The sequence below is a fragment of the Meriones unguiculatus genome, chromosome 4 (assembly GCF_030254825.1).
Source record: "Meriones unguiculatus strain TT.TT164.6M chromosome 4, Bangor_MerUng_6.1, whole genome shotgun sequence".
NCBI lineage: Eukaryota > Metazoa > Chordata > Mammalia > Rodentia > Muridae > Meriones > Meriones unguiculatus.
The window spans coordinates 12,335,126-12,359,145 of record NC_083352.1 but is presented as its reverse complement, the minus strand read 5'-3'; positions in this window follow the sequence as shown (position 1 = coordinate 12,359,145).

Below are 24,020 nucleotides of genomic sequence, written 5' to 3'. Positions count from 1 at the left end.
ATGCCAGAAACACATTAAAACAACAGTAACAAAAAAATACTTTTCACAAACACTCCTAAAATGTACTATTAAAAGAAAACAAAACAAAATAAAAAACTAAAAAAATAAGAATGGAAGCTAATGAGAAAAAGCAGAAAAATTAAGGATAAGTATGGAAGCAATTTAAACTACAATAGAATTTAGGGGGGAATAAATCAAGGAAATATATTAGCCCTGTGAAGCTTTTCTAACACTACTTAAATATACACTAAAATAGAAAAGTTTTCAAACAAATTTATGAAAAGAAATTTAAAATGTTCTCACTATTCTAAAATCAGATCCTAATAAACTACAATTCAGATAGCAGTTCAAAAGCTACTCATTAGCTCTTAAGAGAGTTTAAGTGAATTAAATAGACATTACCCAAGCATCCACACCTTTCCAATCTTTGATAACATTCCAATGTAATCATCATACCCCAGTTTGTTATTAATTTGACCTCATTTCACCACATTTTTCCAAACTTTCTGCCTTGAAAATATGTTAGAGGGTAAGAATCAGACAGTGTCTTCTATAGATACACCCGTAAAACTTCAGCATTATGGCTGCAGACCTGAACAATGGCACCAGTTGACTTGTCAGTGTGAATGGGTGAGATCTCACAAGGCTCCACCCATAGATGAAGAACAAAAGACAATATATACCTGGAGAGAGAGAAGAGAGAGAGAGGGAGAGAGAAAATTCCTCTTTTCCAGGGATGAGATCCCTAATTGATTATTCAACACTTAGTGGTCATATACATATGAGCAGCACTGAATGAATCAAAAGGTTGTATTTACATATTTATTAGTGTGTATATTCATAATAATTAAAGATAAAGAAGTCGTGAATTTGAGAGAGAGCAAGGGCACATGGGAGGAGTCTAAGGGAGGATGATATAAATACAGTACAAGTATGCCAAATTTAAAAATCAAATGATAAATTATTTTATTTTAAATCTAACGTATTCTAATCTTGGAATTCACTTGAGTCCAGAATTTGGCAAAATAATTTTGTCTGCTTTTAAAAGACTGTTAAGTTGTCTTACACAGAGGGAAGTCTTCCATGGTTTCGGGCATATCTGAGAGGCATCTCTGTATGAGAACTTTGCCCGTGACTTATATGTATGCTCATGTTTTTCTATCTTACCCACAAACCATTCTGCATACCCTTAACTAAACCTGCCTATTGGTTTCATCTGACTGAATGCAGCTGATGTTGCTTTTGGAGGACTGATGTCCACTGAGTGGCTGCAGCCTCTACTAGGCTTCTGTCCTGGTCTGGTGTTTTGTTTCTGTTTTTTGCATCATTTGTGACAAGGTCCCATCATATACTCCAAACTGGTTGGAAACTCATGATCCCCCAGCCTCAGGTTGTCTCATGCTGGGTTCACAGGTGAGAACTGATGGTTGAGTTGTGCTTATCTGTGATGGTGCATCTCTCTTTGTTCATGGTTTCATTCACTGCTCTCTCCTCCCCAACTCACAGGCATGTGCTGAACTTTGAAATCATCTCCATGGATGCATCTGAGGACAGAATGTCCTAGAATCCCCTTGGAAAACTCTAGTCTTCAAATGCAGAATTATTATTGACTGAAAAACAGTAGATGAAATTGCCTTGTAGCCTAGAATGCTGCCCTTGGAGCCACAAGGCATCTTGTCTCACAGCAATTTCACCTGTCCTTAATGAGTATTGTATCTCCAGGGAATAAGAGTTGGAAACTCAGAAGTGACAATTATCATTTGATGAGATCTAAAATAAATGTGTGTTGGAGAACTTCAGGTAAAGGCATCCTCCAATGGTGAAGATTCATATTTTATCTCCTTTAATCATTCTCTCTTTATGAGTTTAAGGAGACTCATCACAAGATACATAATTTACATGTTAATACCAAATATGGTCCCTGTGATTTTATTAAAAACCCCTCTGAACATGCTGTTTGTGCTAATTTTCATCCTAATGGCATCATATTTCATCCAATCATACCCAAATAAATTATAGTGGAGGCACAGTTCCCCCTCAATAGCGTTTACAGTGATTTAAATTCTAGAGAGGTTTATAAGTGTCTGTAATATAGAATATTTTATGAAAGTGTTGAAAACATTCACATTTAGCATAGGAAGATGCAACATCCAAACACCCCAGTCCTGTAGGTGATCAGTAATTAAATTGGGGTTTGGAGCTCATAGCTGTGATATGTGCAAACACAGGGTATGGAGAGTGGGATGTTTGTATGCCATGTGTGAACTGACAGTAAAGGTTCTATGTCCGTGCAGCAACCACTCCTAACAGCATATGGAGGCTTGCAGTGCAAAGACAGAATGTCCAAGTTATTAAAGTCTATGACATCCAGAGAATCGAGAAGTGCCATGAAATCAAGCACCTGTAAGAATCCTCCATTCTTGGATCATTATACAACTTGTAACTGAAATAAATTCAGACAAAAATGTAATAAAAACTTCGTCTAAGTTTCGCAGTGCCCCCCAATTTTCATATTATTGCATTGTCCCTATTTTCTGCTCATTGTAGCTTCTATTATCTGCCCTTACTCCATTAATCATCTATGTAAATCTACAAGAAGCTTGTCTGAAGCATTGGGAAAATGCAAGCAAGTTGCTTTAAATGTCAGCATGACCTAGAGACAACACCATTCCTTACTCACTATTGTTAGATATTAAAATGGTAATGGCACACAGAAATACTGGCTTTACTCAAAGTTCACCATTTCCCCTCTTTTTTATTCATTAATTTATTATTTGCTCATTTTACATCCCAATAGCAACATCACTCCTCCTCTCCTCCCAGTCCCACCCACTTAAGCCTCCTCTCTGGCACATCAAGTTGTAGAAGTACTAAGTGCCTCCTCTTTCACTGAGAGGAGACTATGCAGCCCTGCTAGGTAAATGGCATCCAGAAGGAGGCAACAGAGGTCAAGTCAGACACAGCCCCTGCTCCAATTGTTAGGGGACCCATTTGAGGACCAAGTAGTCCATAGCTTCATCTTTGTGGAGGCCTAGGACCAGTCCACGCACGCTTTCACTAATAATATCCTTTAACTGGTCAATAATCCAGTCAAGCCTCCCACTTAGGATGTAGTGGCCATGGCACTTAGGTTTTCTTGAGGGTGAAACAATTGCTCATTTCTCTGACTTCTTGCTAAGTGCACAGCATCCTGTTTGGTCTCATGTAACACATGCATGACCCCTGAATGTGTAAAGCAATTTCTTGCTTAAATACATATGTGTGTGTGTGTGTGTGTGTGTGAAAGATGTAGTCTCAGAACGAGGTTCCTGGGCCATGTTGTTTCTGTATTGTAACACGGCCCTCAATGACCCTAGATAATGCTGTGTCTGGTGAAGCAAGCCAACTGCAGAGCTATGACTGTGTGATTCTGCTTTTCTGAAGTGTCCACTAACTAGACTCTTGAGTAGAGATGGATAGTGTGTTCTGGGATCAGCAAAAGTACATGCTATTGGCGGAATGTAAACTTTAGTTACACAGAGTGAACATCTTAATTTTTGCTGCAGAAAAATAATGTACAAATAGATAAATATCCTCTACTGCTTGCTTAAAAATAGTAGGTTTCATGTTACATAATTTTTCACACACACACACACACACACACACACACACACACACACGTGCGCGCGCGCATTGCAAAATAGAGTTTGAATTTCTACCTAGCTAGAAAATAGTAAAGTTTGGGTTAGATGGCGTTTTATTTTCAGCAATAAAATATATGAATTATCTTCTTTTGCTTTCAGTTAAATGTTCCAACCTAAGGCAGAAATCCTTCCCAGTTAATCCCCACTGTAATGGCATGCTGATTTGAAAATTCTCCTTTGGTGAGGTAATAGAGAACCTATTCAGATTAGCTCAGACATATGGCTAAATGAATAATACTAAGTACAGATCCATGCTTCTGTACCTACATCACCTATTTAAAAGATGCATCTGGCTAATTTCTCAGAGATACATTGTAGCATTCGTTGGCAGCATACTGATGAATATTCTCCCTGATCTTCCTTTATGTTATTCAAAATAATCCAGGCTTAGGAAGACATGGATGTTTCTTCGTATGTAGAATCTACATGTAGTGTGTGTGGGGTACACACATGTGTATGTGTGTGATAAGGACGAAATGGGGAGCATGGGAAGAGTGAGAGTGCTCCTAGGACAGGGAATAAGAGAAACGAAAATGAGCATTTTCACAAGCGCTCACTATCTCTTCACCCACGCTGGATTATTATTTATTGGCTTTATTACACGTGATTATCCACTAATCAATCCTTCCAATAATTGGATATCTCCTTTCCTCCCCTTCCTCTCTTCCTCATCTTCTTGCTCTTCTCCCCACCCCCTTACTCTCTCTTCCTCCATTAGTCTAGTACCATTTATGTCAATCTTTTGATTTCAGAACATGTTTCTTACCCCTAATTTGTAAGTCACTATTTTTCCGAGTTTCATCCCTGGGCCTGCTGAAATGAAAATAAAATTTTAATTGAATTCATACACTATGGATGACATTTTTCTACTTTATGAAAATCCCATTTTAAGCATGCCACAGTGTTATTTTAGTAGGCTTATGCAGTTATTTATCCACTGTTTATTTAATTATCAGTGAGAAATGAATTTAAAATTTTCCTGATCGCTATTCTGTTTTTACACATACCATTTGTGAGTGTTAAGAGCCAAGTCTTTTTTTTTTTAATATTCTGGAGACTATTATGCTTTTAATTATATTACAGAACTCTCAGTTTAGTTACTACCTCCTTCAGGTTAACAATGCCACTAGTTGCATCCAGAGTCATCAAGCCCAGCCACAAATTCAGAACTGTGGGTTACCCACCTGTATGGTGAACACCTCGCTCTTTGCATTCTGAATGTAACCTGGTCTTCATGCTTAATTCTAACCTGCATCCATCTGCAAGAAAACACTGGAAGTCCTCACACCTGCATTCTCCTTTTAGTTCAGTGCTTTGAGAGTTGCTCTGAGCTGCCATCTTGTTGAGTGTATCTACAACAAGACATACTTCTTGTTTGATATTTATTTTATTTCAGTTTATTTGCATGCCAAGCATGGCTCCTCCCTGCTCTCCTCCCGATCCCCCCTCCGCCCTTCTTTCTCCTGCCTCTCTCCCTTTCCTCCCAGGAAAGGGGACCAGGCCTGTATTAACCTTCCCCAGCGCATTAAGTCACATCAGGACTGAGCATATCCTCATTCCCTGAGGCCAGGCAAGGCAGCCCTGCCAAGGGGAAATGCTCCAAAAGCAGGCAAAAGAGTCCATGTTAGAAACAGTTCCCTACCCCAACCCCTCACATCACGAATCCTCGTGAAGACCAACCCGCCCACCGGCCACATATGTACAGGGGGCCAAAGACATATTTCTTCTTCCCCGGACTTCTGAGTGTTTCACCCTGCACAGGCATAGGGAGTGAATCCTCAATGCAGGCAGCATCCTCCCAAAATACTATTCTCAACTGGTTTATGGGACAGTGACTTTTTTTTTGTTTGTTTAACATATGGCAATTATTTAATATGAAATTTTGAAATTAGGAGAAAACAAAATTTAGTATCATACTTAATTTTTTGTTATTCTTTTTTATTAATTACATTTTATTCACTTTGTATCCCCCCATAAGCTCCTCCCACCTCCCCTCCTGATTCCACCCTCCCACCCCCTTCTTCACACATGCCCCTCCCCAAGTCCACTGATAGGGGAGGTCCCCCTCTCCTTCTTTCTGATCTTAGTCTATTAGATCTCATCAGGAATGGCTGCATTGTCATCATCTGTGGCCTGGTAAGGCTGTTCCGCCCCCCTCAGGGGGAGGTGATCAAAGAGCAGGCCAATCAGATTATGTCAGAGGCAGTCCTTCTTCCCATTACTTTGGAGCCCACTTGGACACTGAACTGCCATGGGCTACATCTGTGCAGGGGTTCTAGGTTATCTCCATGCCTGGTACTTGGTTGGAGTATGAGTCTCTGGAAAGAACCCTGTGTTCAAATTTCTGGTTCTGTTGCTCTCCTTGTGGAGTTCCTGTCCTCTCCAGATCATACTATTTCCCACTTCTTACATAAGATTCCATGTGCACTGCCCAACAGTTGGCCATAAGTCACAGCGTCTGCTTTGATAATCTGCAGGGCAGAGCCTTTCAGAGGCCCTCGGTGGCAGGTTTCTAGCTTGTTTCCTGTTTTCTTCTTCTTGTGATGTCCTTCCCCTTTGCCTTTTGGGATGGGGATTGAGCATTTTAGTCAGGGTCCTCTCTCTTGATTAGTTTCTTTAGATGTACAGATTTTAGGTTTATCCTATAAGTCTATATGAGTGAGTATATACCATGTGTGTCTTTCTGCTTCTGGGACAGCTCACTCAGGATGATCCTTTCCAGGTCCCACCATTTACCTGCAAAATTCATGATTTCCTTATTTTTCATTGCTGAGTAATATTCCATTGTGTAGATGTACCATAATTTCTGCATCCCTTCTTCAGTTGAGGGGCATCTGGGTTGTTTCCAGCTTCTGGCTATTACAAATAAAGCAGCTACAAACATGGTTGAACAAATGTCCTTATTGTTTACTTGAGCATCTTTTGAATATATGCCTAGGAGTGGTATAGCTGGATCTTGAAGAAGCCTATTCCTAATTGTCTGAGAAAGCACCTGATTGATTTCCAAAGTGGTTGTACAAGTTTACATTCCCACCAGCAATGGAGGAGGGTTCCCCTTTCTCCACATCCTCTTTAGCATGTGTTGTCACTTGAATTTTTGATCTTAGCCTTTCTGATGGGTATAAGGTGAAATCTCAGGGTCATTTTGATTTGCATCTCCCCGGTCCCGATGACTAAGGACACTGAGCATTTCTTTAAGTGTTTCTCTGCCATTTAATGTTCCTTTACAGAGAATTCTCTGTACCCCATTTTTTTAATTACTTGCTTTGTTGCATTTTAGCTTCCTTGGTTCCTTATATATTCTGAATATTAGGGGACAGTGACTTTCATGCCCACTGGTGGCAGCTCTGGCTTCTGATTGCCAAGTGTAGCTGGAAGCTTCTGCTCCCTCACTGGGTAGACGCAGCTCCATTTTACACCCCTGTGTGTCTCTCCAGCTGGGCTCTCTTGCATGCTTCGCCTCTGGATCCCTGTCATAGTCCTTACAACTGTGGGCATAGAATATGTCTGCTTACATCAATTTTGGAGCAAAGATGCTCCTTTCTACACTGACTGTGAAATAATTGTGATGAAAAGAATTAAATACTCGAAGAATGGTTTTTGTGTTTTATGCTGTTAGTTTGGTGGGAGGTCAGTTTAATTCTATCTCCTTCACATTAACAATGTCATTAGTTACAACCAAAGACATCAAACCCAACCACAAATTCAGAAACGTTGGGCTACCCACCTGTATGATGACCGTCTCGGTCTTTGCATTCTAAGTGTAACCCGGTCTTCATGCTCAATTCTAGCCCGCATACATCTGAGAAAACAAAACAAAACAAAAAACAGTGAAAGGCCTCACACTTACATCCCCCCCCCAAAAAAAAAACACAACAAAACTTCAGTGTGAGTCACTGGCTGCAGAGCAATATGACTCTGTTCAACCCCTCCTCTTTTCCATTAGATCTCTTCTATCTAATATTTCCCTTAGCCATATGTGGTTTTAGCTGTCCTCTCAATTTATTTTTTCTATAATATTGAATAAGCAGTGCAATATTTTCCATGTTTGAGAGTAAACATTAAGTTGTCTCTCACATATATTTCCATATAAATTTGTTGAACAGTTTTTAGTATTTGCTGTACAAGCCATCTATTGATGATGTTATAGTCTCATGTGCCCACATTTTATTCCGTGGGGGTTAGAGCACTAACCCTTTTTGGTTTTTTAGCTTCCCTTTCTAAGGTGGGGTCTCCCATACACAGCTCCGGCTTCCCTACAGATAAAGCCTGGGTTCACTTTTCCTTTAATTAGGGGCAATAGGGTTGTGTCTGCTTCTCTCTATTTTTCATGTCCATGTTCTATCTGCTCTAACCTGCAACCCTGGTTGTTCTCATTGTGGGCCTTCCCACCTTTGCTGCCCCTTTTTTTTAATTTTTATTTTTTCCTGTAGAATTTTGCTGCCTGTGCGATTAGGTGGTTTTCTGAATGTGTGAACTACTCCTCTGACAGGCATGAGCCCATGAAGCCTCTTATTCTTCAGGGATGCTCATCTTCAAGACTAAACAGTCCCCTCTGCCCATAGCTCATTATTCTCTCTCTGAAGTAGGGCAGTTTAGAATGAACCTGGCAGTCCCTGTCCCTCTTGTTAGCTGCAGTCTGAGCTGAGATCCTAGGAAGATAGAATTCAATATGATACAAGTGCAGCTTTCATATTCGACAACTTAGATTATATTTAGAAGGATTTTCTCAAAATTCCAGACACGCACATTCATTTCTTGAAATGAATGAGGGTGAGGTTTATTTTCCATTTATATTTTGATTTGTATCTGGACTTTGGCAGTTACAATCGTTTTCTATATGAAAGGGCTGGGTTTTTTTCCTTCTTTTGAATTTTATGATTATTATTTAATTTTAATTTTATATTTTTATATTAATTATAGTTTCTTAACTTTGTATCCCAGCTGTAGCCCCTCTTTCATCCCCTCCCAATTTCACCTTCTCTCCCTCATCTCCTCCCATGAACTTCTCCAAGTCTACTGATAGGGGAGGTCCTCCTCCTCTTCCATCTGACCCTAGTTTATCAGGTCTCATCAGGACTGGCTGCAATTGTCTTCCTCTGTGGCCTGGTAAGGCTGCTCCCCCATTAGTGGGAGGTGATCAAAGAGCCAACCACTGAGTTCATGTCAGAGACAGTCCCTGTTCCCCTTACTAGAAAACCCACTTGGAGACTGAGCTGCCATGGGCCACATCTGTGCAGGGGTTCTACGTTATCTCCATGCATGGTCCTTGGTTGTATCAGTCTCAAAAAAAGACCTCTGGGCCCAGATATTTTGGTTCTGTTGCTCTCCTTGTGGAGCTCCTGTCTCATCCAGGTCTTTCTATCTCCCTCTTCTTTCCTAAGATTCCCTGCATCTGCCCAAAGTTTGGTTATGAATCTCAGCATCTGCTTTGATATCCCACTGGGTAGAGTCTTTCAGAGGCCCTCTTTGGTAAGCTCTTGTCCTGTTCCCTGTTTTCTCCCTCTTCCGATGTTCATCCCATTTGCCTTTCTGAGTGAGAATGAGATGTTTATATACATTTGATTGACTTAAATAATGGAGAGTGAGGTTGTCTCCAAGATTTCCAAGAATATTTAGATTCACATTAAATTGTCTCCATCTGAATATCTCAACAGAACCAATACAAGATATAAGAGTACGGGAGAAGTAAAAAAGGACAGAAAGGCGTTTTGAAATTAGGCTTTAAACTTGAAGGCCAAAAGGAAAAACTATGAATGCCAAGTGCAACTGACCTTCAGAAGTAGCCCAAGCCAGAAAGCATATAGACATCCATCTTGAGCTGGACCGTAGCATCTTTTATTTTTTTTTAATTTAGTGTATTATTTTTATTTATTCTAATTTATTCACTTTGTATCCTGGCTGTAACCCCGTCCCTATTCCCTTCCTAATCCCACCCTCTCTCCCTTTTCTCCTCACATGCCCCTCCCCTACTCTACAAATAGGGGAGGTTTTCATCCTCTTTCAACTGACCCTAGCCTATCAGGTCTCATCAAGACTGGCTGAATTGTCTTCCTCTGTGGTTTGGTAAGGCTGTTCCCCCCTCAAGGGGAGGTGATCAATGACCCAACCACTGAGTTTATCTCAGAGACAACTCCTGTTCCCCTTACTAGGGAACCCACTTGGAGACTGAGCTGCCATGGGCTACATCTCTGCAGGGGTTCTAGGTTATCTCCATGCATGGTCCTTGGTTGGAGTATCCGTCTCAGAAAAGACCCTTTTGCCCCGATTTTTTGGTTTTGTTCCTCTCCTTATGGAGCTCCTGTCCCCTATATGTCTTTCCATCTCCCCCGTCTTTAATAAGATTCCCTGAACTCTGCCCAAAGTTTGACTATGAGTCTCAGCATCTGCTTCAATACCCAGCTTTCCCCAATTAAAGGAGAAGCCTATAACCATAGTGTCTTTTCTTAGCGTCTTCCTACCACTGGGTCATCTCAGTCATGTACACAGAATCAAATGCTTTACTCCAGTCCACTGGCAGCCACAGTGAACTTTTCTTAAGAGGTTAACATTTGCATTAACTAATATTCTCATAGCTATTGCAGAACATCAAGGAACAACTGAACAGAAAAGCTTTATTACAGCTCATGGTTCTAGAAGATACCCATTCTGACATGGGATGGGTGACAGCGGGTGTGTGGTCACTGGTCTTATTGCACCATCAAAAAGGAAGCTGAGAGTGAACAGAAAGCAGTCTTAGATTTGAATCCTTGAGACCTGTCCCAGTGACTCCCTTCAAATAGTGTATCGCCTCTAAGTGTTCCGCAACTTTCCAAACACCTTATACCCGTTGTCTGAGCAAACAGGCCTGGGAAGGGCATTTCATATTGAAGCAGAAATCCCTTCACAGCACATTCAGACAGTTGTGATTTTTTTTTAATCTGCACACATGCTTCTAACGAAAAAGAAACTTCTTAGCAATCATGCGTACCCAGCAATGAAAGTCTCTAGAAAGTTCCAGTAGCATTTCACAGTTAGAATTATTCCACCCAAAGCCAATTTTGGGTCACATCAATAACATTGCACTTATCTTAATGGGTCTGATTCTACAATGAGAGTTTTCCAAGCCTAATTATTCACCTTCTAATGGGAAAGCCATTAGATATATTGCTCATTCCATGCAGGTAAGAATGAGCAAGTCGAGAAGACCTAGCCCCACCGCATCACTGCACATTTCAACCCTGTGCTGCCATGCCTCAGCTTTTATGAACCACACACTAGTTTCTAAACCCTTCTCCAAAGGTTAAAGGACGGCTGCTCCCTGCACAGATATATAGCTCATTTCCAAAGTGTAGTTTTGCTATTGAAATAGGTGCTATGAGAGGAATTAAGTTTGGATCCAATAAATACTGTCTTATAGGCACTGGCTTTAATGGATTAGGAAAGGACAGAAGAGAGTTATTTCTTAATATGCTCAGACCTTCTTGGATATAAATAACAAAGTGATTAGGAAGGATTTTGAAAGTGTAAAGTGCTACACAGCATCAAGTGCTTGCACACATTAGTTCCTGGTGCGGCCCTGAGTGGTGTGCAGATATGTATATATATTTAGCTGGCAGAGCTCAGAGATCCATAAATATCATGACATGTTGCATATTTTACAGGATCCATTAGTGATTTTCCAATGTCACGAGCTCTAGCTCTTGTTCAGCTCCTCTTTGCTTCTATAAATTTTAGTTTCTGGAATCACATAGATCAGTGCAACTACACCTCTTAGAAGCTGTGAGATGTCAAGGGGCACAGACAGGCTCTCAGTGTGGTTGCAAACACTAACACATCACCCATGGGTGGTATAAGAAAAATCTGCCACCGTAAAAGTAAGTGCAGAGTGAGACATAGCAGGAGCAGGTGCGGGACCAGGTCAGTGAAAAGGTATTTAAGATCCAGAGCATCGTACCTGAGTTGAAGAGATCTAGAGTTGAAGTCTCTGCTTATGGGTGGAAATTGAACAGATGATCAAGAATCAACGTGCACATAGCCAGTTTGGTGAGGCAGGACCCTCCTCACAGGGACATCGTGCATAGTAAGCTGTGGTTTCTGAGGTGTGATGAGCAGTGGGATCTCAGCTCCCTTGTCCTCCAATAGTAGGCAATATCAGCTTTACCAGGGTGGCAGAGAATTTCAAATTATCGAAAAATCTAGCCAGGAAAGCAGAAAGAAGCATAAATATACACATTGCAAACCCAAGGTCATCATTCTGGGGTGATGGAGGGCTTCTAGGTTCTGTGCACTTCATGCTGGAGAAGTCAGTAAATTGCCCACAATGAAAATAGAAAAACAATTTTGTTCTTCCAAGATATTCTTTTTGTGTGCATTTTGTGGCATTGCACCTGTTTTTCATTTTATATATAACAGAATATCAAATGTCTCCGAAACTGTTAATAACTTTAGAGTCTTATTTAAGCTGATACAATGTAACAGAGACCTGGTGAATGCCAGCGATAGTCATTAGACCTTTAGGGAATGGAGAAAGTTTTCTCATATTTCATCTTGTCATATGAAGATGCTCAGAGTACCCTTCGGATCATAGCCTAAAGACCTACAGCAATGTCTGCAGAAACAGGCTGGAAATGTGGGTTCCACAACAAGTATTCTGGGAATAAAGGAGGCATTGATCTTAGGAATTTTTTAATAAATGGTAGGTTTAACATACCTTTTACCTAGAAAACAAACACCAAGCCACATCTGTTTTGCCTGTCAAATTGTCTCCTAAGATCTCTGTGTATAAAATTTGTACTTACCGTGCAAGCAATGTGTCAACCTGTCTAGCAGGTTTTTCTGTGATAGGTTTGTTCTTCTGAAATACATGAATATTTATTGAGGAAATATTAAAGTGTTTTCACCACACCACTGTGATTAGTGGCCATCTTAGAACGGAGTCAGTATGTGATGCGTACGATGTGTAAGAAGTGACAGGTGACAGATATGACATTGCCTGAACAAACCATGTTCCACTGAACCCCAAACTCATGGGCTGAGGGACTCAAAAAGGAGCATGTTTGGGTCTTGGGATACTCACGTGGGATTGCTGCCCTGAATAAGAGTGAGATTTTCGGAAAACTTGACTCCTGAAAAACAGTATAGTTTTATTTAATACATCATAGGCATAGCCACACTGAGCCTTTCTCCTGATGCAGAATTCACAGCAGGGTCTCCTTCCCCCAGCAGTGAAGGAGGGAAAACCTGAATCAAATTCAGCATTTTCTTCTCTCATCTTTTACACTCACTAGGGCAGAAGTCTCCATCTTCTGTGGATCTGCCCTCTGTAGTCAGGACGTTTCACACATCTGATTTCTCTACTATCACCAAGCTGGTGGTGAAGTTGGTCTCTGATTTCCTCATACCCTAGTTCCTACCCTAGAAATGAATCCAGATTTTTTCAAATATATTTTTTTTATTCTTTGTAAAGTCCATATACAATGAACTTTGATGGTGTCTGAACCCTACCACCCAACAGCCAACTCCTGCCTCATCCCAACCGCAGGTTTCTTTAATTCACTCAACTATTCATAAAATTTAAAATACTGGTTTCAGTAGCTAAAGTGGAGCAAAATAAAAAAAGGATGCTAAACTTAAGAGATGCGGAGGTTGGCCTTGATTGATTTTGTTGAGTATTCCTTCACTTTCAATTCACGTTACAAAACAGTCTCATGGGGTATGTATGAATTCATAAAGTTCACAGCGTTTTAGAATATTCAGTCTGCCTGAATCTTATGAAATCAAGTAGAAGAACTCTGTGCTCCTAGGAATATGTGAAAGATTCTCATACATAAGATGACAAACATCTTCTGTAGATTATGTAATTTTTTCTAATCAAGATATCCTGATTTTTAAGACACTACAGCTTATATAAAGATAGCCCACTTTTTTGCTTGTTCCTTTAGGAAACTATCTAAATGCCCTGCTCATTGCACTGGCTGTGCCCTCTGTATTTACATACCAGGAGGTTCAAAATGTTGACAAGTAAGTTTTATTTGCCTTAAACTAAACATTTAGTGAAGCAGGACATAAAGAGACACGGCCCAGCATCTGTGTGGGAAGGCCACGTGAGAAGGAAGACTCCTCAGGGTGAGGACAGGGCTGCCCATAGTGTTAGCCTACCGTGAAAAGAAGAGAAAATTAAATTATCACAAAAACACATTTCTGTACATTTATGATTTGAAAAATCCTTCAAGAATACAATATCTCACTTCCATTACTGTATAAGTAATGTCAGTGTTTGTCCTCATGTCCAGCTATTGGAGAAACTGTGGACTTTAAAAAGTTAGCATGCTTGGAATATAAATCCTCAAAAGAGTGTATACACACACACACACACACACACACACACACACACCCTTAAACAGAATCATAATTTTTGGGCCAAACCCAGAAGCTCTTAGCTGCTCTACTACATCACTGGGCCCTCTCTCAGTTAAAGATTATGTATTCTAAATCAATTTTATTTACTTAATGCCCAAGGGCGAAAATAACATGTATTTTCATGTCTTTCTTGCTGTTTACTCAATAGTGGTACAAGCAGAAGCCTTCAGTATTTGTATAAGTACTGAAAACACATTGTGAAGATTCAAAATCAAAGTCAGCTAGTTTTAGCAGAGCAACAAAAATCAACAGAAATGAAATTAGAAGAACCTGTCACTTTTAAAAAGCGACTCTGATAGGCACATGCTCCCTCATCTCTCCTGAGACCAGGGCCCATCATGCACTCTGTCTGGCCTCATCTCTAGCTTTCCCCTCCACTTGCTCTGCAGAGTCTGGTTTGCAGCTTTGTCATCTTCACATACTAAAGCCGCTGTTCCCCTGAAACTGGCCTCAAACAGTAGCTTGTCTCCTTCCAATACCTTTAGTATCATCCTCCCAGACAAGGGTCTCCTCCGCAGTGGGCAACTTTGAACAAGTGATCACTCTAGACATATGGAGCATTAACTGCCCTCTGGGATACACTCTGCAAAGCCCTTCCTCCTTATGAAGTGACAAGTTTGCCCTGTGTCATCATAGGACAATTTTCTTAGCGCCTCTAACTTCTCTCCCAGAGTACATTGCAACTGCTTTCTTCTCTTTCCCTTTTCCTGTTCTAAGTATTCTGCCATTGTAGCTATCATCTGCTCACCATTAGGTCATTATAAACAACAACAACAAAAAAACAAAAAAAAAAACAAAAAAAAAACATTCAAAGTTCTTACAACGTTCACAAGTTTTAAAATATCTTTGTTTTAATATTCATAATTTCATGTTCATACCATTCCATGCTTGGGTTTTTTTTTTCAGGAACTTCTGTACTTTTGCGTGTATGTGTGTTTGTGTGTGTGCCCGTGCACAAGTGTGTACATGAGCATGTCAAGACTAGATATCAAATGTCAACATTGTGTGCATTCATCATTCCCTATCCACCTTATGTTTTGAGATAACGTCTCTCACTGAACCTGGACTTCACTAATGCCACTAGCCTGACTGGCTAATGAGCTTCAGGGATCTTTTGGTCTCTCCCTCTTACCCCAGGGCTGGAGCTACAGACTTCTGGGCCTTTTATGCAGATGGTCCTGAGCCTGCATTGCAAACAGTTTTTGTCTTTTCCTTTAGAGTTCTGTTAGGCCTTGATTTTCATGAGCTGTGCATTTCTCTTAAATTCCCTTAAATTACCGCGAACATCATCTGCACATCTAAATCGGCATCCCCTTAATGAGCTGGTAGCTGTACATACGCTGGGGTTACACTTGAGGAATTCTGTGTGACTCTTAGAACTCAGTGCTCTCTACATACAAACTGTATGATGGCATAGTGAAACTCTCCCACTGTCCTGTTTATCTTATTCCATCAACAAATTTGGGAGCTGACCTGCTTGAACTCCTCTTCTGATTTCTGTAGACCAGTCATGGACTCCCGCAGCCTCTCTCCTCAAGTGCTCATAAATCTGCCCACTGCTCATTATCACCTCCTCACCACTGGCACTCATAAAACAAAACGAGGGTGATCCATGCTTCTTACTTGATTTATTCCCCCAATCTCTTCAACAGTCCATTTGCCTGCAATTTCACAGTTAGTAGATTAATTCTTTATACACAATTCAGAGTGATCACTCCAGATTTCATGTCTGATCCTATAGTTTTTTGGGGGGTCAAGATGGAGTAGTTCTTGCATGAGTAAAGCAACTATGGTGGATATGGTGACCATGAATCTTACGTTGCATTTTCTATAAGGACCCTGAATCAGTCATTTATGATACACTCTCTAGTAAGAAACAGAGCCCTGTCACTCAGGCAGTATTTTCAGGATGGCTGGTAGGATAAGTTTCACATCCGGAATGGAGTAGAAAAAAGTACATTGAAGACCTAGACAGATTGGCCCTGGGTGGTAATTGTGGGTAGCTGCTATTCAAAATTAAGGCCCAGGACTAAATCTGTGTCAGCTGCACAGTGCAGCCATTGGATTTGGCCTAGAAAGGAACATCTTGTGGAATTTGGCTCCATTAACCTTTTGCAACCAGCATGCAGAAGTTCTACCAGTTAAAAGGATAAGTGTTGCGCTATAAAGAGAGCAGGCCAAGATACTGTTCTCTGGATGTTCTAGTTTGGTGGGGATGGTACCGATTAGGCATTGTGATCCAGTATATTCATTACTTACTTCTTTACCAGGTTTTGCATATTTAACAGTAGATCAGAAGCGGTATTCATTGGTTACTACTTAGGCCACTGAACAGCACATGACAGATTGGATAGCTTACATAATACAACAATATGTAGGTATAAGGTTATTGTGTAATTCAAAGGCTGATTTCTGTACCCCCATATCTGGTTGCCATCCTTTTTCTGAGAATCCTCTGTTTCAATATTGTGTAAACACTGCTCCACTATTACCCCCGTTATGCCAATAAAGCAGACTACAGTCAATCACTGAGCAGGGGAAAGAATAAGGATGGACTTCTTGCCAGCCAGGGGAGGAGGAGTTAGAGGAGAGAGTAGGGGGTTGAGCCATGAGCAGAGGTTCAGGAGACATCAGGAGAGGAGTTGGAGTAGGGAAAGCTAAAAAGTGCAAATGTCTATGGAATGTATGCTAGGAGGAGACCAGATTAGTTCAGAGGATTAAGAATAGAGTAATAACTGTTCAGTTATTGTGTTGTCAAGCTTATTAGTAGACAAATATGAGTCTCAATTATTTGTGTGATAGCGGGATTAAGAGAGAAACTGAGAAGCAAACACATTTTTATAAAAATAATTTTAACAAGTATGTTGCTCAGAGTTCTCACAGGTAAAAAGCCTAGGTGTCCCCACAATTCTTTCTCCTGAAGCCTGACTTCCCTGCTGGGAGATGGCTGCCCTGCCGAGCATGGACCTCTTTTATGTCTCCCCAAGTGACCTCATTCCTCACTTTAATAATGAACTCTATCAGACAAAATGCTGTGGAACACTGTCCTCCAGGTATGACATGGTTACTGCCCCACTCCACTCAAACTCTCAGCAGCTGCAGGTACCACCTAGAGATCCCACAAAAGTGGAGTTTTGTTACCAGTTTAGCTCATGAGGCTGTACCTCCTCCAGGGGATACAGATGATTAGCAGTTGCTGGGAGAGAGAAACTTTGATTTAGTTATCTGTAAGTTTTTCATGCCAACCCCTCACCTGTGTCATTGCTTCTCACAGCTAGACTTGAGTAGAGTCATGCTGAGTCATGTGATGCTAGGAAGGGGTTATGAGACCCAAATATTCAACTGAATAATACTTTTAATTTACAAAGGGTTTCTTGTGTTGTAAGCTTATCATAAGTTGAATGGAATGTGTGTGTTTATTTTATATACACCATACATGTTTTGTATGGCTAAATGCACACATTGATTTTAAGAGAAAAAAAAATCTCATTTTAAATGAAGATTTACAGATTTAGGAGACTGCAAAGATTGCGGGGAAAATGCTTTATAAATCATTGTTTCCAGCCCCCAATGCAGCCATCTGTGTCTCCAGAGCCCAACAGCCTTGAGTGTTGTGTTCTGTGGGTCAATGTGTTCTTCACTGTGTTAGATTTTCAGTGTGGCTCAGGACTCCTCTTATGTCAAGAACTTGTCAGTTGTAGAGTAGTTTCAAGTTTTCTCTAAGAAGGTATCTACAGTTAAAAAAAAACAGAGGTTTGTCATCTATTAAAATAATAAATATTCAAAAGATCATGTCCTTCACAAAATGAGAGGCCCCTAAGCAGGAGATGGAACAATGGAACTGCACCAAACTCATAAAGAGAATTTTCAGGGTGCTCAATGGCCACACAGAGATACTCCTTGGACTGACGGAGTTGGTGAGGCAGAAGGAAAATGTTGAGATATGACACCAGACACAGAAGCACAAGCTTGAGCACAGGGTATGGAGCCAGCAAAGAGCCATCAGGTAGCTAGATATGAGATAAGATGCCCATTTTATCAGTAACAGAGAGTATATCTGTAAAAACTCATGCCTGACATACAGGAGGAAGAGGGAACTGGCAAGGGTGTGTTTGAGAGTATTAAAGAATAGGAAAGCTTGCTTATTCCTTAGAACAGAGGTGCTTCAAGGGATCTTGGCAATAATAATGTTGAGACTTTCTGGGCAGCTTTTTATCTCTTTAGAAAAGCAGAGACCATGAGGAAAAGTCAGAAAGTATAATTCAAGAAGGCTGCCACCCGTAATTTCTGTTCTCTGTCAAATGGCCTCTCTGTCAGGATGAAAGCTCAGCTTGACTCTACTGGGATTCAGCACGGGGCATGAGACACCTCCATAATCTACTCAAGAAGTTCAAACATGGCAAACACAGCAGGGAGAGCTCAAAAGAAAAATACCTTTAGAAGGAATTGCTAGAGTGTGGGGATCACTCTAGGGAAAGACAGACACTCAGGTATAGGCACACACGCACAAATACACACACTTACATACTAATCACACACATGTACATCATACTAAAGTATTTTGAAATATAAAGTGATTAAGAGTTAGACCTTGAAGCTAGATCTCCTGACCTGAACTTGCCATGGTGACTAAGAGCTTGCCTGGGAGACCGTTCATAATTTATGTTCTGTATTTGTAAATGACCCACTTGAACTTCCACATGTTATTAAATAGTATCTGCAAAGTCTTAAACCATCAAGAGTGTGATCCCAGTTCTTCCACGTTAATTGGAAAAGAGATGAGAACAAATGACTCACAAGCAGAGTTAAACTGAGGTTTAACATGACGATAAGTAATTGTTAATGTGGATGGTAGCTCAGGGTAACAATAAAATTTAAAGTGTTTCGTGGCAGTGCATCCTGAGTAAATAAATAGACGTTAATGGATGTATCATATCTAAGATGGATAAGGACAAGAATAGAAAGATAAGGATATTTATGTCATCATGAGGATAGACTTCTGGGGTTGGTGTGAAGAGCTGTGAAATAGAATGAAGAAAATCTTAGAATGAATCCTGTTTAGTTTCCTTCCTTTCGTTCCTTCCTCCCTTCTTCCTTTCCTTCCTTTCCCCTTCTTTCCTTTCTTCAATTATTTTTCCTTTCCTCTTTCCATCCTCTCTCCCTTCTTCCTTCAATCTTTCCTCTCTCTCCCCTCTCTTTCTTTCTTCCTTTCATTTATGCAGACCAAGATGACCTGTAATTTTTTATATAATTCAGACTGGCCTTGAAATTATCACAGTCTCTTGCCTTGGGCCTCTGAAATGTTGAGATGACATGAGGAAGACCCCATCCCCAGACTGGTAGAAAAACAAACATTAAGAAATGGGATGAATGCAACAGAATTTCCAAAGACACATAAAGAATAAAAATAGCAGATGAGATATGATTTTAAAAAAGTTAAAGCACAAACATTAAAGTCACTGCAGTGTTGGACATATAATAATCGAATGATCTCTGTTTAAAGGCAAAGTCGTGGTTATAGAAGGAGTGGTTTTTCTTCTGATTCTTAGAAATTCAATTAATGGAGTAAGTGTGCCTTTAAAAGGACAATTTGTTTTAATGTTAGAAATAAAAGGATGGAGGAATCAATACCAGACCAGAGAAAGCAGGCATGCCCATGTTATTCTCAGACATGAAAATTAAGGCTAAAGTTTTGTTGTTGTTGTTTTTTTTTTTTTAAAAAAAAAAAAAATAAAATAAAAGCTAACATCACAAAAGAAGGAACGCCAGACAGAACAACTAGGAACTGTACACAATTTTCAGTCTTTGAACCTGGAGAATGGTGTAGCTGTTTTATTAGAATATTTATCAAAATCAGAACCTCAATATCACATACCTGCCCCATCAGAGATCAGGCTTAGAATATAAAGGCTGTAATAGCCACAAGAGAAGGAAGCTAGAGAAGAGAATATTTAAATATGCAACAAGCCTATTCATGCCTGCAGTGGAGATTACCACCCTCACAAAGTGAAAACCTGTTTTGACCCATTGTGTAATACTACTTATCCAAAACAGTACATGTAATTTATCTTTAAGACTTTACAGGCTCCTTTCAGTTCTCCTGCATCCAAAAATCAATCTAAACTGCTTTGGCATAGGGGAATACTTCCAGATAAGTATCTCTGAGAATTTAAAAATGAAACTGGTAGTAAAAAGCAGAAAAGTATAACTTATAAGTAATGGGAAAAGTATTTATTCAAATAAAAACCATAGCTTTTAAATGTCTGTATTAGCATAGAGAATATTACAAAATAATAAAAGACCCTAAAATTCACCTTTGAATATCAAAACCTTGTGCTAATGAGACTTAGGAAAACTGTATGATGGTGCTAAGGATGAGGCAGTGGTTGGCTGTTTTCTCTTGATTGGAAAGTTCACTCTGCGTGGAGAGGATGAATCAAGAGACTGGTGAAACTCACAAATCTTGCAAGGGCCCTCAAGGTTTTGCTGCCCTTTAAAATGCTGGAGGCAGGGACAGTTCAGTAGCCTTGTCTGACAGTCAGGCTGGGCCCTGTGGATGCAGGTCATCTCCAGTTCTGGGGTGGGATTTTGGAGATTGAGCAGCCTGATTTTCCCATAATCCTGTAAGTAAACTTGATTAACTCACTGCACCCCAATAAACTCATTGTTGAGCAAGATGGACTTGGGCAGAATTCATTTGTTGATCCTGTTTTCAGTGTCTTGGATTCCAGACCTGAAAGGAACTCAGCATTCAAAATTCTGAAGACACAATATGAAAGTAGCCAGTAGTGCAGGCACCCTCTTTACCACCAATTGCCAAAAGGCACAGGTGTTAGAACACTCTGGAGGAGCAAGCAGGAAGCCTAGGGACCGTGGAACCTTAAGAATGATGGGGTCCAGGTCCCAGATGTCCCGGTATGATATAGCAAAAGCTTATCATTTCTCACTACAAATCGGGCCCTCTTAGCCACAGCAGAAATCTTTCTGGCAAGCCACACAGTATTCCCACCAACCAGTACTAAGGAAAATATCATAATCTGAGGTGTATCTCACCTAAAAATCCAGAAGGACAGGTAGAGCTCACTTAGGGTGCGATAGTAAAAGACTGTATTAGAACTTCTTGGGTTTTTGTTGTTGTTATTTTCTTCAAAGTATAGGAGTTTAAAGTGTAAGCTCAGGGTGCCAGCACAGGACCCGTGCTGTGACTTAAGGATGCCTATTTTCATGAGTCATGACACAACGACAGGGAGATCATCTCCTATGTATCTTGTTACAGGGTCTTAGTCCCATCCATAAAGGCTCCTAACCCAGGGCTCCATGGCGTCCTTACAGTCCCACCTTTAACAACTTCTGTCATCTTCAGGGATGGTATTACAATAAGTGGGCCTTTAGAGACACTACAGCCAATGCCATAGGAGTTGCAGCAAAACCAGGAAAAGACTCATAAAACCAAATTGGAGTGATAAGTTAGCCTTTCACACGGAAGGTGAAGTGACTGCTGTGCAGAGCAAAAGATTAAAACGTACACAAGGGTTCACTCTTCCTAGAAGCTACAAAAAAGGAGACCTAACTCATCTCAAAACAAGCAGAGGAATGAAGAATGAAGATAGAGGCAGACGTCATTGGAACTGAAAATAGAAAAGCAATAAAATAAACGAAACAATGATAACAAAAAGGATCATTCCAAAGGAGCCAGTAAGTAACAATTACTAGAGCAGCAGGATTAAAGCTGAGGGTGTTCCTGTAGCCATTTGGAGATAAGGGACAGCACAACCCTGTGCTCGTGAGCCTAAGAGGAGTTAAATCAACTCTTCAACATCTACAAAGTTGTAAAAAATGATGGAGAAGAATTAGATGGTCTGAATATTCAGTTAAACACCACAAGAAACTTGAAATATCATTTCAGAGTTTCTGTCTTGATATTTTGAAATAGGCCTCATGTAGCCTAGCCAGGCTGCAGCTCAGTAAGCAGCAAAAGCTGGCTTTGAACTCCTGACCTTCTTACCTCAGTCCCTGAGTGCTAGGATTACAAGTGTGTAGCACTACATCCAGCTCAGTCAGCTAGATTATTAAAATCAGTGCAACCATCTGACACAACAGTTAAACTCCAGGGCATTTGTCAGAAAAAAAAATTAGAGATTTGTTTACATAAGCATTGTAAACAAACATTTATAGCAGCCTGACCAAGGATAACAAAGTTGAAAGTAAACCAAGTGTCAGTTAACGGGCAGATGAGTATGATCACCATGGCACCCTGGTGCTGTGGAATACCACACAGAAATTAAAAGGATGGTTGGTAACAGAACAAATGAGACAATCTCTAAAGAATTATCCTCAGGAAATAGAACTCCAAGCCCCAAAGATAACATAGTATTAACTTTGTTTACAATCTACTCCCAGAGTATGTGAGGGCTCATAATAGTGTATGAATATAGAAAACAACATTAGTCTCCAAGGCCTATGAGAGAATGAGGTAGAAGAGGAGAAGATGTGATAGTGATGGAGGCTGTGGGTGACAGTGATGGAGGCTATGACTGTCAGTGAGGGAGGCTATGACTGACAGTGAGGAAGGCTGTAACTGACAGTGAGGGAGGCTGTGACTGACAGTGAGAAGGCTGTGACTGACAGTGAGAGAAGCTGTGTGTGACTGTGAGTGGCAGTGAGGGAGGCTGTGACTGACAATGAGGGAGGCTGTGACTGACTGTGAAGGAGGCTGTGACTGACAGTGAGGGAGGTTGTGACTGACAGTGAGGGAGGTTGTGACTGACTGTGAAGGAGGTTGTGACTGACAGTGAGGGAGGCTGTGACTGACATGAGGAGAGCTGTGACTGTAGGGAGGCTCTGACTGTGAAGAGAACTATGACTGAGAGTGAGGGAGGTTGTGACTGACAGAGGGGGAAGCTGTGACTGACTTTGAGGGAGATTGTGACTGTAGGGACGATCTGACTGACTGTGAAGAAGGTTGTGACAGTGAGGAGAGCTGTGACTGATTGTGAGGTAGGTTATGACTGACAGTGAGGGAGGCTGTGACTGGCTGTGAGAGAAGCTGTGACTGACTTTGAGGGAGGTTGTTACTGTAGGGAGGATCTGACTGTGAAGAAGGTTGTGACTGACAGTGATGAGAGCTGTGACTGACAGTGAGGAAAGCTGTGACTGACTGTGAAGTAGATTATGACTGATAGTGAGGGAGGTTGTGACTGACAATGAGGGAGACTGTGACTGACTGTGAGGGAGGTTGTGACTGACAGTGAGGGAGGCTGTTACTGACTGTGAAGAGAGCTGTGACTGAGTGTGAGAGAAGCTGTGACTGACTTTGAGGGAGGTTGTTACTGTAGGGAGGATCTGACTGTGAAGAAGGTTGTGGCTGACAGTGAGGAAGGTTGTGACTGACAGTGAGGAGAGCTGTGAAAGTAGGGAGGCTCTGACTGTGAAGAAGTTTGTGATTGACAGTGAGGAAAGCTGTTACTGACAACGAGGAGAGCTATGACTGACAATGAGGAGTCTGTGACTGTAGGAGGCTATGACAGTAGGGAGGCTGTGACTATAGGGAGGCTCTGACTGACTGTGCAGAAGGCTGTGACTGTAGAGAGGTTAAGACAGTGAGTGGCCTGTGCCTGCGTGACTCTTGTTTATCCTGTTTGTAACCTAAGTCACTGCCTTGGCTGTGCACTAGAAAGATGTTAACTTTAGGGTGAGTGGGAAAAGCTGCATACCACACATCAGCGATGCCCTCACTACTACAAGGGACACCATAGTCTCCTCACAGTACACAGTATCACTAACAACACAAGGCTATGAAGCTTCCAGACATTCTAGAGTCCCCAATGTCAGCTCCTTACAAAGCATCCAAACACAACAGAGGAGTAATGCCCACAACTCAGAGACACTAAACTCATGAAACTCTTGCTTCCATCAGCAAGACAAGTAAGATATGAG